We start from the raw sequence: 6,463 nt of genomic DNA on the forward strand, positions 1-6,463 counted from the left end.
AATTTACATGTCTAGCTCTTTATCTCCCAGCTCATTGTGATTGTTCACTAGCAACTCAGACTGCACATGTTTCATGTGGCCCTAGCAGAGGTCTTGATTTTCTTGTTATTCCCCTCCTCTTCCAGGCCCCCACAATTTAGCAAACAGAATCACTATCCCCTATTAGATAGATCAGGCATTTTCCTGTCTTTCTCTTTTGTCCTCACATGTAACATTCCCACACATAACCCTCCCCACACATAACATTCTAGTAGACAGTATTGTTTTCAATGCTGCCTCAAAGTAGTAGGCCATCAGGCTGCATTCATTAATACCCAGTTCTCACATTAAAAACTGTAATTGCTGCTTAACTGGTCTCCATGCTTTCACTCCTGCATCCATACACTCCACTCTCTGTACAGAAGTTAAATGATTCTTAAACTCCATGAACAGGGTTCCATTTCATAATATCTTTAATGGCTACTGATCTCTCAAAGAATACAACCCAAACTTTTCATATTGGCATACATGTGCCTACCTGACTTGGCTTTGCCTCATTTCATTCTTATCCTTGCTCACAAAGACACATATTAATTCAATGGCCTGTCTTCGCTACCTCTCAAGCGACACTTATACCACCTTCAAGCCTTTAAGCAATTCTTTTGCCCAGAGACTCATCCTCATGACCTCACTGTTGATCTTTCTTGTCATCTAGATCCTTGCTCTACTCTCACCTTCTAAAATAGGTATTTTCTTGTCACTTGCTCTAAAAGTGCATCTAGTCCCATCCTATTTTAATTACTTGCCCAATACTCTTCTTTCTTGGTTACTCATGTAGTCATTCACTATAGTTTGTTCATCATCTGTCAGCAAGCACTTGATTGGAACTTACTGAAAGAAGGAACAATGTCTTTTCACCACTGCATTTCCAAAATGAAGATTGGTCCTGGGGTATTGAAAGTACTTTATAAGTCAGAAAGAGAGAAAGAGATGCTGGTGTGATTGCTGAAAGCAGTAACTTTTTCTTTGTACTCCTTAAAATGTTGCTCCCTTTCAAAGAAAGGAAATCAGCCTTAAAGAGAAAGGTAATTTCAATAGTGCAGACATCAGAATAGTGGGAACATACAGGTCTACAGCAGATACAACGTTGTTATATTTGTTGTCATGGGCTTCCCTCATTCTCATGAATATTTTAGTCTCATTCTCCACTCTCATTATTTACCTCCTCTTTTAGTTTTCTTGCCCATAGCTTCCCATGTCCTTCCATAGCTCTTCTTTGTTGAAGAGTTGAATTATTGTTTATGAAAAGCCAGAACTGTATGGTCCATGCATGTTGGAGTAAATTAAAAGAGTGGGAGGGAATCTGAAGGCTAGGAAGCCCTACCCTGTTATTTGCAAGAAGAACAAGAACCAGGAGAAAATGAAGGAAGCGGGAGTGGGGACTGGAAGTAACTTACTTATCACTCCAATATGTAGTGACAAAATGGGTCTCCAATACGCTTCACTGAAATCATGACTACAAAATTCCGTATATGTGTGCCTAACACTTATTAAATTGTCACTGAGTAATCGTAAACCCCTCTTTGTTTGTTTGGAATGAGTATGAGTTCACTGTGATGTAGCAATGTTGATGCTACTCCCCTCGATTAACTTGTGATGTTTGTGTTTCTTTTAACATTTCCATTGTCATTGAATTTGTCTAGACCTCCACTCTGGGTTAGAATCATCACCTTTCATGATGCCTTTTGGGGGGTCTTGCCCAACTTAGAACCTGCTCACATTACTCTCTTTGGCTAATATTATCACTGTACTTCACATTTGGTTAGAGTTAAAACACATACTCCTATTTGAGAGCTCTGTTCAGTTTCATCAGTATATGTGTTTTACCCTTACCATTACACTTTGTGGAATATTTTGATAAAAGTGTGGCAAAATTCCTCTTCTTCAAATTTATTTATTCTAATTATTCTTTATCCACTCTGACAATCTCTGACTTTTAGTTGGTATATTTAGACCATTCACATGTGAATTGATTAATATCTACTATATCTATAATTGCTTTCTATTCAGTGCCTTTGTTCTTTGTTTCTTTTTTACAAGATTTTATTTATTTATTTTTAGAGGGGAAGGGAGAGAGAAAGAGAGGGAGAGAAACATCACACCACCCACTGGGGATCTGGCCTGCAACCCAGCCATGTGCCCCACCTGGGAATCGAACCAGCAACCCCTTGCTTTGCAGGCCAATACCCAATCCACTGAGCTACACCAGCCAGGGCAACTTTGTTTCTTTTTGTCTTCCATCTTTTTCTTCCTTCTCTGGTTTTAATTGAATATTTTTTTTATTTTAATCATTGTTCAAGTACAGTTTTCTCCCTTTTACTCCCAATCCAGCCCACCCACCCTTAATCGAATATTTTATATGATTCCATTTTCTTTTCTCTATTATACTTCTTAATTTTTTAGCACATCAATTATACTTCTTAATTTCTCTTTAACAGTTGCTCTATGTTTGCAGTACACATTCACAACCAGTTTCAAGTCAACTTTAAACAATAGTATACTGCTTCGCTAGTAATGTAAGTACCATATAAGAGACTATTCCTAATTCCTCCACCCCACCCCCTGTAACATTACTGTTATTTATGACACTTATCCATTAGCTAAACTCACCAAATGCAATGCTGCTCTCATTATTTTATCTGTTAGATCAGTTAAGAATGAGAAAATAAGAGATTTTATTCCTTCTCTAATGCTCTTTTTTTCTTTATGGAGATCCATGTTTCTAATCTATATCATTTTCCTTCTCTCTAAAAATTTCTTTTAACATTTCTGATATTGTAGGTCTACTGGCAACACAGTACCTCAATTTTTGTTTGTTGGAGAAATTTTTGTCCTTCACTTTTGGAGAATAATTTTTCTGGATACAGAATTCTAGTTTGGTGTTTTTCCTTTCAACACTTCAAATATTTTACTCTATTCTCTTCTTGTTTACATGTTTTCTGATGTAAAGTCTGATGTAATTTTTATCCTGGTTCCTCTAGAGGTAAGGTTTCCTCTGGTTTCCATCAAGATTGCCTTTTTATCTTTGATCTTCCGAAGTTTGAATATGCTATGCCTAGGTGTACATGTTTTAGAATTTATCTTTATTGGTGTTCTCTGAGCCTCCTAGACCTCTGGGTTGGTGTTTTTCATTAATTTTTGAAAATTTTCCACCATCATTACTTCAGATATTCCTTTTGGTCCTTTCTCTCATTCTTCTTCTAGTATTCCTATTATGACTGTGTTACACTATTTGTAATTGTAGTTTTTGGATATTTTATCACTGTCTTTTTTTACTCTTTTTTTGTCTTTTATTTCTAGCTTCCTTTTGTAAAGTTTCTATTGACAAATCTTCAAACTTATTCTTTCCTTGGCCTTATCTAACCTGTTGATGAACCCTCCAAAGGCAGTCTTCATTTTGCTTACAATGATTTTTATTTTTAGCATTTCTCTTTAAATTTTTCTTAGCATTTCCATCTCTCTTCTTATACTACTATATGTTCTTGTATGTTGTCCACTTTTTCCATTAGAACCCTTATAATATTTATCAGTTGTCTCAAATTCCAGTCTGATAATTCTAAATTCTCTGCAATGTCCAAGTCTGACTTTGATGCTTGCTTTGTATATTGAGATTGTGTTTTTGCCTTTTAGCATAAGCAGTGCTCCCCACCCCCCACAATACCTCTTCTCCCCCTTCCATCACAGCAGATCCCCCTAGAGATTTCTGGGAAGCCTAAAAACACACAGCACTGTTAAAAGTCATTAATGGAAGAGGAGCAAGAGATGCATATGAACTTGCCTCTATAGCCCTACCCATCCCAGCAGAGCCTGATAAAGAAAGCTGAGAAACCCTGAGCAGTACTGAAGTGCCATGAACAATTGCTTGAAGTGAGGCAGAGCTGCAAGGTCATGAACTTGCCACCTTGGCCCCACCCAAACCATCAGAGACAGGAGAAGAAATTGGAGATACCTTAAACAGTACAGCAGTGCCACCAAGATATGCACTTGCCTCCACTTCCCCACCCATTCTAGCAGATCCTGGTAGAGGCAGTGCAGACACCTCCAAAACTACCAGTGACTCTACCACCCACCACACACCCCATCACAGTAGTAGCACACTATAATAGAGGTAAGCTAGTCACAAAGTATACCTCCACCATCCAGTGGGTACACACACTTTTTCTTTTTCAAAAAAAATTTATTGTATTTTTTTCCATTACCATTTATCCCCTTTATACTCTTCTCCACCTCCACCACCCCACAATCTCCACACTGTTGTCCATGTCCATGAGTTCTTTTTCTTTTATACATTTTATACATTTAGAATCAATGGAAAGGAAGGTTACATGAAATCTATTTAAGATTAAGGATGTGGAAGGAAGGAAGCAAAGCAAGGAAATCAGCATCCAGTCCAGTTTATAGGATTGAATAAAAAGTAAACTGGAGAGATATGCCATTCTTTCTTTTAAAAAATATTTTATTTATTTATTTTTAGAGAGAGGGTAAAGGAGGGAGAAAGAGAGAAAAACATCATTGTGTGGTTGCCTCTCGTGTGCCCTCTACTGGGGTCCTGGCCCGCCACCCAGGCATGTGCCCTGACTGGGAAGTGAACCAGCGACCCTTTTGCAGGCTGGTACTCAACCCACTGAGCCACACCAGCCAGGGTAGGTACACAATTCTTTTATGTTAGTTAAGTACAGGGTAGTTAACATTTAACATTTACAATAAATAGGGATAGTATGCAGACAATAAAATCATGTATTTCCTTAAGGGTAGTTACCCCTCCAAAAGGTCTGGAAAAAAGAATTACTCTGGCATTTCAAGTGTGTTAACTCAGATGCAATGGACAGGATTGTATCTTGAGGCAAAGATAAACCTTTTACTAAAAAAGCTACAGGTCTGGGGTGTAACTACCAATCTTGACCTGCCCAGTTCAGATTTACTACATAACCCCTTTTTGGTTCACAGTATGTATGTATTAAATTTGGTTATTTTCTCTTGTTAGTCTTTTATATATTTAATTATTGGATCAGCCAAAAGAACCTTGAAGATAGAGAAAAGTTCTTCCCCCCACCCCATAGGGACATATGAAATCATCAGTTTTTAAAGTCTTAGGTGATAGGTAGCAGATAAATTTGGGTGTTTCCCCTCTAAGAAGGTGTGAAGCCTTGTCCCCTTCTGAGAAGAGAAGGACTAATGCTCTGTTTAGAGCATGCACAGTCTGGCCTGGTTGCTCAGTTTTGGTTGTGGTAAACAATATGATACAGCAGAGCTAAGCGGTCAAAACATGTGCACTAGAAATAATAAAAAATACTGAACAAAATAACATGCTTATTGGAACTGAGGAAAACGTGTTTATGAAGAACCATGCAAAACAACATGAGCTTGCAATCAGAAAGGGCATAAAAGCAGAAGCTTCCGACAGAAGGCTGAGACAAACAAGAGGGAGGGAGAGAGCAGTGCACCACTGCTCCTCTGATGGACCCCGCTCCAGCTGACTCACAAGCCACCACAGACTCTGACTTGCACGACCCTGACCCGCGGCCTCCCTGGGTGCCCAGGACCTGATCTGGGCTCAGGACTCAGCTTCCTTGTCGTGTTATCACTATTTTTACTGGATTTATTCGGAATCAATCGTAACCTGAGTGAATAGCATAGTCACCTGCCTTGGCTCACTGTCATTCCTTGATGTCAGGGTAAAGGGCTCTTGGGTTCCCCAGGTCTGAGAGGCTGGTGGTAGGTAGCTCAGGCTACCCTTGGGTATGGGCTCCTAAGGCTCAAGGGGAGCTCCAGCAGGGACGTGGTTTAGAGGAAAGACTCTAGCAGATACTTGTAGTTAAGAGTGTGGCCGGCAACACCTTCCTAACAAGCTGTTACAGAAACAACCCACCTCACCCCCAATCCCGGGGTCTTTGGTTCTATGGTTCATCTTTTCCCACCTCATCATGTTAGGAATCGTGGCTCTCAATGCCAGTTTGGTAAAAAGGAAAGGAACTATACTCAAAAGTTATATAGGTTCAGAGTAATGGCGGAATGTCGCCATTAAATCACAAAGTCCTGTTAAAACACCCACAAACACACACACCTCCCCTTGCCAAACCAGGACAGTCACGGTACCGCATTTCAGGAAAAGAAATACAAGTCCGTATCAGGCTTAGACAACCGTTCTTGATCCAGAACCTCATCCTCATGGTAGGCGGGTGGGAGCCCTGCATTCTTTCAAAACACAGAAAGAGAGAGCTCTGCATGACTGCTACGTCTTGCTTTCCCGCTTCAAACCCGAGTGATTAAGAGAGCCTCCTCTCTGCTCCCCAAACCGGGTGGATAAGCACCAGCACAGCTGCGGAGCCCAGGTTTAAATTCTGGCGCGGATCTTCCTCCCTACCCTCATTTCTGACTCCTCCCACAATCGGCTACACCTGCCAATAGTCTGGTTTCTTCTGCC

Source organism: Phyllostomus discolor, chromosome 12 (assembly GCF_004126475.2).
Source record: "Phyllostomus discolor isolate MPI-MPIP mPhyDis1 chromosome 12, mPhyDis1.pri.v3, whole genome shotgun sequence".
Lineage (NCBI taxonomy): Eukaryota > Metazoa > Chordata > Mammalia > Chiroptera > Phyllostomidae > Phyllostomus > Phyllostomus discolor.